The 13,011-nt window shown below is 39.8% G+C and overlaps 1 protein-coding gene and 1 pseudogene across 4 annotated transcripts in view; one reads left to right on the top strand and one right to left on the bottom strand.

Annotated features, from left to right (window-relative positions):
• The window catches only part of KCNIP4 (potassium voltage-gated channel interacting protein 4), a 948,564-nt gene that overhangs the window by 820,588 nt on the left and 114,965 nt on the right, over window positions 1-13,011 (top strand). The gene's annotated exons all lie outside the window — the stretch shown is intronic.
• Window positions 1,696-2,292, bottom strand: LOC139007490 (high mobility group protein B1-like; annotated as a pseudogene).

The following is a 13,011-nucleotide window of genomic DNA, read 5'->3' on the forward strand; positions in this document are numbered from 1 at the left end:
TTTAGTCATAGCAGATTTCTAAAGCATGGCTTTTGGTTTCCTAGGCAGACCTCTATCCCATATCATGACCTGGAGGAGCCAGAGCGTCTGATAGATCCAATACAGTGTAGGGAGTTCTGATTGATAGAGATGGGCACAGAATTACCCTCTCGAGTGAAGTGACCTTTTTCTACATTTTTTCACTTTTATCTCTCAAAAATTCACCTTCTTTCCAATAAAACACGAAGACCCCTGGGAAATAGAACCCATCAAGGATCATTTAATGAGTCTATATCATCAACAGACATTTGTAGAACTAAATTGAGTGATGCTAGGATTTTCAGGATTAAAATTTTAGTTCCACTGTGTTTCGGATAAAACCTGGTAGGTGTGAAATATAAAGAGGTTGTGTTTTATTTGAAGAACGTGTTCATGTTGATGTCAAGTAATTTAAGGTTTCCGTAAGGCTAACAAGGATGGCCAGAATTTTTGTATTGTCTTAAAGTAATATCAAAAGCAGGTCACCACCATTCAGTCAAGTCTGCCAGCTTTGAAGTTATGAATTTCTTTAAAAATGTAAAAATGTGAGGATCACACTGCTTTCACATTTTCTCATAGTGTGAGACTTTACCATTTACATGGCACTATTTCAATTTTGCATGCAAAGTGTGACTTCACTTTATGTAACTCCAAAGAATTTTTATAGACACATTTTGATGTGGTCACGATACTAGTTACTTATAAAAAGATATCACAGAGTGTCTACTTAATTGGCTTGAAATTAATTTTCTTCTTCAGGACATAGCCCCTCAGCAGCTGTGATATAGTTTAACAATGGATTTTCCTGGCTCAGTTTCTAATAAATAAAATGTTAAGCAGCAGACCTAGCTGCCTGTTTTCCAGGACAATATTTCACATTGGGTGTCAGTCTAAAGTATTAGTTACTAAAAATCAAATTAGAAGGAAGAGCTACTCAGACCCATTTAGGAACATTGATTTGTGGTCCTGGATTTCTCTTTTGAGTTGATGGAGAATTTAAGATAGAAGCATTAGGGATCTTTCCACCTACACTGTTTCATTGAATCTGACTAACTCTGAACTCACGTTGATATAATCTGTGGATATCATTTGTACATCGACATGTACAATATTGTGACTAGTAACTATTGATCATTTTGATGGACTTAATGAGTCACAAATCTGAATTTATGTTCCTTTCTAACTGCTGAGATTGTGCAAACATCTTTTTTTTCTAATAAAAATTTGTATTTACTTAGAAGCATTCAGAATGTCAACAAAACAGCTGCAACTTTTTTTTTTTTTTGCAATTACAGAGCGGTATTCATTTAACAGAACAACAATTATTTGTATAAGCTACATCAGAACAACTGAAAATGAAAAAAAATACCATCCCCACATATAACTAATGTGTGCTGGGCACCAACACGAACCTGCTTTAAATTTCCATGCCAATTTACAACCTCCATATTGTACCAGGCAAGGTTAGTGGCTATTAATAATACCACCAGGACAGGGATACCTAAAGACACATTTGTTAGTGTGTTAATTATACAAAAACAAAATGAAAACACTGTACAGTTTACAAACAAACCTTACACAGCCTTACATTTCAATTTTTTTTAAAAAAGGAGTGAGTTGTATACAGGGGAGTTAAATGCTTTATAGACAAGAAAAAAAAACTGCACTAGAACCAATTTATTCATCATTATCTTCTTCTTTATCTTTCCTCCTCTTTCTCCTCCTCCTCTTCCTCATCTTCCTCCTCTTCCTTCTTTTTCTTGCTTTTTCAGCCCTGACAACTCCCTTGTTGGTCTCACCAGCTCTCCTTAACTCAGTGTGTAGCAATATCCTTTTTGTATTTCTCCTGCTTAGCATCTTCTTTCCGTAGGCTGCTGTCACCAGCAGTGTGATTTTACATCTCTCCCAGCTTCTTTGCAGCATCACCAATGGATAGGCTGGGATATTTCTCCTTTGATGTTTGGGCGATACTCAGAACAAAACAAGAAAAAGGCCAAAGAGGCCTCTTGGGTGCATTGGGATCCTTGAATTTCTTTTTTGTTTCCCCTTAAGGAGGGATATAATTTTTCATTTCTCTCTCATAAACAGGCCTGATCCAGCTTTGCCATGTCTTCGGTTTTTCCTTTCCCTTTAGCAGACATGGTCTTCCATGTCTGAGCACTTCTTAGACAGCTCTGAGAGGTGCTTCTTCTTGTGCTTCTCCCGGCAAGTTTGCACAAAGAAAGCATAGGATGACATTTTGCCTCTGGGCTTTTTAGGATCGCCTTTGCCCATGTTTAATTACTTTTCCTCGGCAAACACACAGTCACCCAGTGCCCAGCCGGCTCACACTTGCCCCAGCCTTGTCCTTATGGAGCTCAATGTACTGCAATTCTGTGCAAACATTTTTTCTGCTTTAAGAGATGCAAAGCAACAAGTGGACAAACAACAAAAACAAGCAAATAGAAACTCATAGACACAGAAAGCAGTGTGGTGGTTACCAGAGGGAAGGGGATTGAGGAGTAGTAAAGGGTGAAAGGGGTCAAATATATGGTGACGATGACAAAAGATGATTTGACTTTGAATGGTGGGCACACCATGCAATATATAGATCATGTATCATAGAAATGTACAATTGAAGCCTATATAATCTTATTATCCAGTGTCACCCCAATTAACTTAATTTTACAAACAGAGATGCAGGCCTGAGTTTGAATCCTTAGGTACTTGCTGAGGGATAAAGGAGAAGTGACCTTACAACCTCTCAGATATTTCAGTTCTTTGAGTGTAAACTAAGGATCACACCCAGCTTGCAGACTTGTAAGAATGAATAACATATGTAAAATGCCTTATCCTCTGCCTAGCATATAGCAGGTGCAAGATAATCAGTAGTCACACTGAGATAGCTTCTTTTTTATAAAGATCAGTGAACACTGACATCTTTATATAAAGAACCAAGAATATCCACCACTCCCACAGTTTACATTTATTTATGCAACTTATTTTTATTGAGAAGCTACTGTGTGCCAGACATTTAGACACTGGGTATCGAGCAGTGAAAACACAGAAATACTTTCCCCTCAAAGAATGTACTCTCTGGTGCAGACAACATATAAACATATAAGTAAATTAAGTACACTTCACATTACTAGTGACAGGACTATGGGTAGGACTACCAAAGATCCCACTTTACCTGGGAAGTCCCGGTTTATGCCAGTTGTCTCGGTCGTTATTAATATAGCCCTTTTTCATCCTCAGTGGTTATCCACGTTGGACAATAAATGTTGCGATTAGCTGTATTCGTTTGCTAGGGCCGCTATGACAAAAGGCTGGGTGGCTTAGACAACCGAAGTCTATTTTCTCTGGAGGCTGGAAGTCCAAGATCAAGGTGCCATCAGGACTGGTTCCTCCTGAGGCCTCTCTCCTTGCTTAGGAGACATACCAGGCAGAGACCAGTGGGTGACAAAGACAGAATGAGAAGTGCAAGTAGAATGCAAGGCAGTCAGATGAGTTTTGGTGGGAGGATTGTGCACGCTCTGTGGGCCATTATAGGGAATTTGGCTTTTAGTCTCAGTGATATGAAAAGTCACTTGGTGTTCAATAAATATCGGAGTCATTAAATCATTAATTTGAAACCAAAATAGGAAGATCCTCACTTCCGGTTTAGTTATTTGTGAATGTTTAGACTCAATAGAGATTCACTGCCAAATAGAACATGGTAACTCTACAGGGGTAGAAATCTACTCAGTTGAAGTGTATAGTGACTAATTTGCCAATAGGAATATACTAGGTAGCAATTTATAAAAAATTTCCAGTTTTATTAAGAAGCTACCATAAGGTCAACACTGATTCTATATATTAAAAGAATGTTCTGTATAAAGTAGAGGGTAAATATTTAGCCAGGCTCTAATTTGACTTTTTCTGATGTTCTTGAAAATCTATAAATTGATGTCTGTTAGTTTCCTAGGACTTCTGTAATAAGTTGTGACAAACTGAATAGCTTAAAACAACAGAAATTTATTCTCTTACAGTTTAAGAGACCAGAAGCTGAAATTAGGGTGACAGCACGGATGGCTCCTTCTACAGGTTCTGAGGGACAAGGTTTTATGCCTTTCTCTTGGTTTCTGGTGGTTGCTGGCAATCACTGGCTTTCCTTGGCTTGTAGCTGCATCACTCCAGTATCTGCTCCCATCATCACATGGCCTTCGTGTGTGTGTGTGTGTGTGTGTGTGTGTGTGTGTGTGTGTGTGTCCTCTCTCTTACAAGGATTTAGGGCCCACTCTAATCCAGCATGACTTCAACTGAACTAATTGCATCTTATTTCCAGATAAGTCAGTTCTGAAATTCATTATGAACTTGGATTTTTGAGAGACTATTCAACTCAGTCCAGTGTTTATGTAAAAACAGAGTTCAGTTTCTAATATCAAAATTGTAAGGTACAGTTCTTAGGAAAATCTACCTGGCATGGATTGGCCCAGAACAGAACAATGTTGCTCAAGTTCGGTTTCACATTTGACTTACTCGATTCAGTTGGTCTGGAGTGACCAGGCATGGCTATCTTTAAAGCTACCTGGTGATTTGAATGAGCAGCCAGGACCAAGTAATTGGAATTCACAAAATTGAAAGCATGTGAGCTTTATCACTCATCATATTTGATTTTCATCCCAAGTGTCTGACACAGTGTCTACCTCACATATACTCAATAAATATTTATTGGTTAAATTAATGACCAAATCAATTTACAGAACAAATACATTGTTGAAAGATGAGAATTGAATGTAATGACCCCAAAGGGTAGGAATGTAGTTTTTGTATTGGAAGTTATAATGGATGGTGTGTTATTTCTTCTAGAATTTGAAGGATTTTGCAGAAACAATTACTTCATTCATCTCCTAACTTCCTTGAGATTAGTAAATGTCACATATTATTACCCCCATTTTTCAGATGAAGAAATTGGACCTCCTAGCACAGCTTTTTCTTCAACTGCATTATTTTTTAATACCACCAAGAACTTGATGGATGTCCTATAGAAAATGGAATTAGAGGAAGCATTTCCAGCAAAGGAGCACAGGTCACCAAGATTTTGTACCATATTCAAGATAGGATGATTTAAGAAGCCTAACTGGTGTGGAGGGGCAGAAATAAAAACCACTGCACAAAGTGAAACATATTCTGTAGCTGAAGATTACACAGTTGGACACCAAATAAGTGAAATAGTCTAATTATTTATTAGAGCCATTATCCTATTTGATAAAAGCCCAACGACCATAATGGCACAAAACCAGAACGACCGCTTGACCAGTTGCTATGAGGTGTACTGACCACCTCTCAGTCCCTCCCCCCGGCCCATGGGCTCTGATCACCGGATGGCAAATGGGGAACCGGGGTGGGTGGCAGCAGGGTGGGACTGGAAACTGGAGAGCTGGTGGAAGATGGCCTTGATCTCAGGCTAGGCCTAGGGACCCTACCTGTACACGATTTCGTGCACTGGGCCTCTAGTAGTGTAATAATAGGGTAATATAGACGTCAGACTATCAGACGCAGGAGTTAGACGGATGGACATGTGCTCATATCTTGGCACTGCCACTTATAAGCTGCAAGCATCTCTCTACCCTTAACTTCCTTGCCTATTATTTGTCCATCATAATATTCTCTGCCACATGGAGTTCTTGTGAAGGTTAAGTGACATAGTGCTTGTAAAATACTTGACATACAGACATTTCATCTTCTGATTGTGGCTAGAGTACTGTATTTTAGGCATTATTTATCTGCATCTTTCCTTAGGGCAAGATCATGTTCAAATGGAGTTTAGAAGACTTTCTTGTATTGCTGCTGAATTTATCTTCCCCATTAGAGTTTAAGTTTCATGGGAGCAGGGACGAGGTTCATTTTTGCCAAAGCACCATGAATATTTCTTGAATAAAACATAAGCTAGATTATTGCACTTCTATTCTCAAAAGTCCTTTATTTTCTCCTTATTTCACTCTAAGTAAAAGCCAAAGTGCTTATAATGAACTATGAGGCTCTACAGGATTTGATACTAAAAGAAGCTGAATAGAACGAAAGAAAACAATTATTTAAAAAAATGCTTTTCAGCATGCTTTTAAAGGGCAGAAATCAGGTAACTGGCCAATCATAAAATGAACAGGGTAGCCTAAGCTATATGAAAATTAATGTGGAGAGTGAAGGGGTGGAGGAGAAAGGTTCATCGTATAACAAAGGAACACTCTGTTGGACACGAAAATGAACTTTATGATCCCACATCATTTTAAAACTCAATTCACAAATTATATTTGTGTTTTCTGTCATCAGAAGAGTCAACTCCACTCAAATTTACCTAGCTTTCCAATTTTTTACCCCAAAGAAACATTGCTTGAGCACTAAAAAGGTGCATATATATATAGAGAGAGAGAGAGAGAGAGAGAGAGGAAATATGCAAATTAGGCCAGAATGCCATAATGGGTCATGACCAGACAGGAGGAGGTTGCGCACAGTGAGGCCCAGAGCAGAGACAGAGACAGGGGGCCTGGCGAGCCGCCACTCCCCAGCTCAGGCCAGCCCCGCTGAGCCAGAACAGACACCGACAGGGACAGGGGGGCCGGCCCGCAGCCTCTGCAGCCGAGTGCAGGCCTGGAGAGGAGACAGCGGGCCCGCCTCCCGTGGAATCGGCGCGGGCCCCTTCCGGCTCCCAGGGGCACCGGTGGCTCGCTTCCACCTCCTGCGGAAGCCGCTCGGCTTCCATGGAAGCAGCACAGCTCCCAGCACCCACTGGCTCCCGCAGAGCTACTGCACCCGATATCGCAGTGTGTTTGTGTGTGCGTGTGTGTGTGTGTGTGTGTGTGTGTAAAGATCAGTGATCATGAGAAATGAGTCTTTGGGGAACTAAATTATACATATCCTGGGTTATTTGTGTTAGCTTGAAGACAAGAAATAGTGCAGTAGGGTTTAGGTTTAATTCATATTTAGAAAATAATTATTATTAAAAAGGCAACATTCAAGACAGACATTTGGGTATGGGGGATGCTTTTGCTGCTCTGTTATAAAAGGTACTGCTGTCACTGTGGAAATCTTCCTTTTTGTTTTGTGTGCCGAGCCTTACACATTTCTCCCGGCAACCCCTGGGTAGGGGAAGAGAATACTAGTATTACTAGCCAGGGCTGCCTATAGGTCACCTCGTTTGAACCTTCTAACCACCCTGGGACGCAGCCCGGTCAGGCATTATTAGTGTCAGGCATTATTAGTGTTGCTGTGATCCAGGCGAGATCAACGAGGCTCAGTGAGCTGAGGTCACTTTTCCAAGTCTCACAGAAAGTGGCAGAGCTCAGATTCAAATCTGGTTTGTTGTTTTTTTAATACAAAGCTGCAAGTCTTTCCACTAATATCACAATTAATGTGCCCCAAATTACTTACATTGTTTCATGCTGGTAAGAATATTTAACATGAGATCTACTCTCAACACATTTTTAAATGCACTGTACAGTGTGGGTAACTACAGGCACCACATGGCAGAGCAGATCTCTAGCACTTACTCATCCTGCAAAACTGAAAATTTATACCCAGCGAACATCTCCCTTTTTCCCCTGCCCCCAGCCCCAGGCAACCACCATTCTAATCTCTGCTTCTAGGAATTTGCTTATTTTATATTTTAATGTTTTTTGTTTGTTTGTTTGTTTGTTTTAAAGAGGATGGGAGAGGGACAGAGAAATAGAAACATCTATTAGCTGCCTCCTGCATGCCCTGTACTGGGGATCAAACCTGAAACCTGGGCATGTGCCTTGACCAAGAATTGAACCAATGAACTCTTGGTTCATGGGTCGATGCTCAACCACTGAGCAACACCAGCCGGGTGGAACTTGCTTATTTTAGATACCTTGTATAAGTGGAATGGTGCAGTATTTATCCTTCGGTAACTGGCTTATTTGACTTGGCCTACTGCCCTCACGTTCATCCAGGTTGACACATATCCTAGGAGGTCCTTCTTTATTAAAGCTGAAAAATATCACAATAATATTAAAATCATATTGAATTGTATGCAAACGCTCTCATGTCATCTTCCTATTGTATATTTCCTATTAATTATAGCTATTTCTAAAATAGCATTTTTATGATGTTGCATAACATACATTATTTATAGTGTGATGAAGTTGGCATTTAGTAAATGAATGTACATTCCTCAGTGGGAACAGACCACTCTGGTTGTTAATACAGCATGACCATATGATTTACCATCTACACCAGAACGTTTTTGAACACACATAGCGGGACTAACACATAGGACGTAAGGACAACTATCAAAAACCAGCACTGCCCTGGGCAAACCAGGAGGTCTTGTCACCATACTTATAGGGAACTCCAGATAATCTCCCAAGTCCCACACAAAAGGTATCACCCTATAAGTAAGCACTTTTGGTAATGTTTGTAGAGGAACAAAAGAAAATTTGGGTTTCCATGATGGCTCTTAAAGGTTCCCAAAGAAAACTGGTGCTTTTCCCTTGTCGTTTTCTGCTGTGTTCCCTGGCTAGTTCTGCCCATAGAGCGGGGCAGTCACGTGGACAGTGGCAAGCACTTAGTCCTGATCTGGAAAGCACCGTGGCTTTCGGTCATGTCATTGTTCAGCAATAGCGCTAATAACGATCCTGTCCTCCGCAGACTAAGGCTCTCTCTACATGTTTCAGGAGGCATGCAATCAACACAAAAGTAAAGCAGATGAAATGGGACCTACCCTTGATTGAGTCAGAGGCAGAGACAGCCAGACAGAGATAGAGGACAGAGAAAGATGAAAGAGAGAGAGACACACAGAGACATAGAAGGACAAAGACAGACAGAGGCATGCAGAGAGAGGGCGAGGGAGACAGAGAGATGAGGAAATGACAAAGACAAAGAAAGAGAGTGAGGCACACAGAACTAGAGAGACAGAGAGAAAGACAGAGGAGCAAGACTGAGAGGCTGACAGACAGATCAGCACTTACTTTATGACAAACACGTCTTCAAGTGGCAGTTCTAAGAAGAGTTGAATTTACTCTATTTGCATTTAGATTTTGTAGGTTATTTGGAGCAAGTTCAAGCACTCAAGCACCTTTCGGTTCCCTCCTTCTTAATTAATTGATAGATTAGAAGAGGTAATTTTATAATCAGGCAAAATGAAACAGGCCCATTAGCAAGGTCAGCGTTCTGCCTCCAAAATTCATAGTGACACAATTAAGTGTAGCTATTTTCCCATGGTTTCAGTAACCAACCCTGCTGCTATCCTTCTTAAAGGGGTGACTGCAGAGTCCAAGAACAATCAGTATAGTGTGGGCGACAATTTTCAGCAAGAATTATCACCAGAGTATGAACTCCAAATTATCTAGGACCCTGTTTCTTCAGGGATAAATTTGAAAATACAAAATGAACTCTGATCTGTTTTCATCAAAGCCTACTACCCTATTATGTATTCTCTTTACTTATCTATTCCTCTGCCCTGACTAATTGGGGGTTAATTAAATATTTTCAGTATTCCACTTTAATTCCTCTGCGTATTTATGAGCTGTAAGCCCACTGCAAAAACAGACATGCTGGCAGCTAAGTTCACATTTGCAACCAGTGAAGAATGCACTTCCCAGCCCCTGCATGAAGTCACTGCTCATGAATTACCTTGTCACGGATCCAGAGGAGACGCAGATGGGATCACAGGGCCATTGAAACTCCTAATGATTTTATCATAGTTGTTGATTCGTGGAAGGACATGGGAACATTACTGGCCATTTTCCTGCACCACAGGCTTAGGGTCTAGGAAGAAAAACATTGTCCATAATTCAAAAGCACAAGATAGAAGCTGAACAGGGCTGTGAATAATGGAGCAGAGCCTTTCTTCCCATGCAAAGCCACAGAGAATATTCGGTTTTGCTATCAGCTCCACTGCAAAAAGAAGGAACATAAGCATGATTCTCGTTATGGAGAAATTGCCACGTCTATCACCCTCGGCATTACTTCTTGAATTCATAATTCATGGCCCATCACCCACCACTGAAACCTGACACTGACATGTAACCAGCATTGTGTGTGTGTGTGTGTGTGTGTGTGTGTAACCAGAAAAGCAGTCAGTGAAAAATTACCCCTTGCCTATACCACTTTTGAGATGCAGAGGGTCAGAAATAGGGAGCCACCAAGATGCTGATGGCTGATATGTTTACAGTAGACTCAGACTTTGTAAGATAAAGTCTTTCCCAATAGAAAAAAAATGATTGCATTTTTACTCATTTCCATCACAATTTAAAGTGGCCTGTTAATTGACACATTTACTTTTTATTATTCTTTTTTTTTTGTATTACTCTATTTCATGATTTTTGAAGTGCTAGTATACTAGAAGACTGGTTTAACTTTTACATGCAGGGATAAGGGAGTTGATGTCATTTTAATTTCTAAGGCAATAAATCTGTGAATAGATTATTAAACTCAGTAGTTTATATAGCCAAATAATTACAGTATTACTTTGTCCATAGTAAGTGTCAAAAATGTTCATTGAATAACTTAATAAATGATCATTAATTATTCCACAAATATATGTTAGCACTAATATATGTAATACTCTGTACTGCTTGCTAGTAATCAAAATAAGGTAATGACCTTTCTTATCTCATTAGATATTTTTGCTCAAATATAACTCCAATGACACCTTCCCTGGCCACAATATTTAAAATTACAAGTCTTCCCCACCCGACTCCCAACCCATCCACCAACAGAAGTCTCTAGACCTCACCCCTACCCAACTTTATATTTTGCAATTGATTCTTGTTTATTATTTTTCTTCCTCAACTCTAATGTAAGATTAATTAAAGCAAGAATTTTTTTTGTTGTTCAATGCTTGCAAACAGTTTTCTCACATAGCTTGTCTAATTATACGGTTGCTTAGAGCAGGATAGCACATCCAGTAACATTAATTCTCTAAAGTCTGGATGTTGAAATTTTCAATCTTACATTGCAGTAGGGAAGACATATGTCAAATCCATGATTGTATCATTAATTATTTTAATTATATTTGTGATAATAAAGATAAAGGAGATTTAGATTTGTGATAAAGGAGAAATAGGGGAAACTATAAGCATACTAATACATTAGAGCTGTTCATAAACTAGTTTGGCCTATCATGTAAGATTTTCTTTAGAAAGTGACTACCAAACTGACATCTCAAGGATGAACTAGGCCATGTGGAGATAAAGCAACACTTCAGGTAGAGGTCATAGCATGAGGTAAGAGGAAATGTCATATACTCAACTGAAAAAAAATATATTATCTATCATTTATTGACAGTGTATTACGAACAGTTGTCATCCTAAATGCTTTATATATTATCTCATTAGACTCTCATTCTAACAACTTTAGCTATTATTACTCATTTACTTTGTTGATGAGGAAAGATTAAGAGAGATTAAATAATCTTACCCAAGGTAATAAAGTGCTGAGATCTAAATCTAGGTTGTTTTACTACAGTGTGTGAACACTCAACTACTACACTTTAAGGAAAACAAACAAATTTTTTAAAAAACCACAATAATCTGATAGGAGAGAGAGAGAGAGAGAGAGAGAGAGAGAGAGAGAGAGAAAGAGAGAGAGAGGAAATTATATATGTTCACATCTAGCCTTCCAGGAGTTAAAGATCTCACTGAAAAGAAAAACTATAAAAACAAGGTAGTAACCATATACAATATCTATTTAAATACAGGATGGGGCAAAAATAGGGTTACAATTGTGAGTATTTGAAGCAGTTTATTCTTATATTATTACTTATTAATTATTGTATTATTTTCCATATGAGCAACTGTAAACCTACTTTTTCCCCATCCTGTATACTCCTAAAATGGACTTTAAATTGTGTTTTGACAACTAAGATCCTTTGCTATAAATAAACCCTTTTGTTTTATAAAGAAAAGTCAGAGAACCAAGGAAGTTTAATAACCTGTCCAGAGTCACTCAGCTTGAAGCAGAAAGACAGGGACTAAAATCTGGGACTTCTATCTCATGATTGAAAACAGCAGCCTACCTTGTAGTCTCCAGAGCAGTTCAGAGGGCTCTCTCTGGAGGACACCCACCTTCCTTCCCCCTTTCTTTCTCAGGGGTGCTTTTTCTCCCTAAATTCTAAGGGTCCTTCCTCCCCCACAAAAAGAGCAGTTCTAAAGATGCTCCAGAGAAGAACATCTTTAGTTACCCCCAGGGGGTGCTGGCAGGGAGTGTCACCTTAACGCCGGGAGTGCTTGGGAAGCAGGAAGCTCCTCCCCCATAGCCAGGCCTGGGGGTCCAGGAAGTGGTTATAGAGAGAGTAAGCATGGCAGGTACCAGAATTTGAGGGGAAAGGAGGAAATCAAACAACTGGCAAATATTTCTTGAGTGTCTGCCATGTGTCAGTCTCAGGGATGATTGTCAAACCTGAAGCAAAGGAGCTAGGTAAGAGTTAAAACAAACAACAACACTAAAGGCTCTCTCCTGATGCAGGTTGCTGATAGAACCTTCTCTCTAATTCTTTGTCAGAATAGGGTTTCACTCTGCAATAGGGTGTGATATCCAGAACAATAGGGTATGATTGGGGAACAATAGAGAAGGTAGAGCAGAGGAGGGGGCAGGTCTCTCTTTCCTCTGGAAGTTGGCAGGATAAAACAGGGATAGCTTGCCAGAGCCAAGTGTATTTGAGTTGAGTTTGAAAGGCTGCATGGGCATTTAGAAATTGATAATTGGAGGACCCACCAGATTCCCCATACAGTGGAATGGAAACTTACAGTGACCTGAAGGGAAGAAACTGCATCATGCTTGGGGAGTAAAGCAAAACCCAGTGTCCTGAGAAGGAGGTGGCTCTTAGATGTCTTAGATGGGTGTGCCCTTCACAAATGTAGTGGAAAAAGGCCAACTTAAGAGTCCATGTTAGCCCGGTCGGATGGTTCAGTGGTTGAGCATCAGCCTGTGAACCAGGAGGTCATGGTTTAATTCCCAGTCAGGGCACATGCCCAGATCATGGGCTCAATTCCCGGTATGGATGTTCTATCT

The sequence above is a fragment of the Myotis yumanensis genome, unplaced genomic scaffold, assembly GCF_028538775.1.
Source record: "Myotis yumanensis isolate MYYU_CA2020_CCGP unplaced genomic scaffold, mMyoYum1.0.hap1 SCAF_1, whole genome shotgun sequence".
Taxonomy (NCBI): Eukaryota; Metazoa; Chordata; class Mammalia; order Chiroptera; family Vespertilionidae; genus Myotis; species Myotis yumanensis.